Source organism: Arachis hypogaea, chromosome 9 (assembly GCF_003086295.3).
Source record: "Arachis hypogaea cultivar Tifrunner chromosome 9, arahy.Tifrunner.gnm2.J5K5, whole genome shotgun sequence".
In the NCBI taxonomy this organism is placed as follows: Eukaryota; Viridiplantae; Streptophyta; class Magnoliopsida; order Fabales; family Fabaceae; genus Arachis; species Arachis hypogaea.
Window position 1 is genome coordinate 77,665,242 of NC_092044.1, and position 300 is coordinate 77,665,541.

Here is a 300-nt window from a genome sequence, read left to right on the forward strand (position 1 = left end):
GTACTCTAGTTTGTACCATTCAAACAATTCAATTGTTTAACGTACTGCCTCCATTGCAATGGTTGAATTTTTCAACTTCAACCAAATGATTCAAAAAATTAATAGAATTAAATTATTAATTTGTATGAAATCTTTTCTTTTTAGTTGGATGAAATCTTTCGAAAGTCTTGAATTTGTCTATAATTATAGACAATACCGCCTATATTTTCTATGGGATTCGAACCTGAACTTTATTTACGATTTGGTTCTTCTATATCATCGGCACCTATTGCTCATATTTCATGGGCGAGCATACAATTT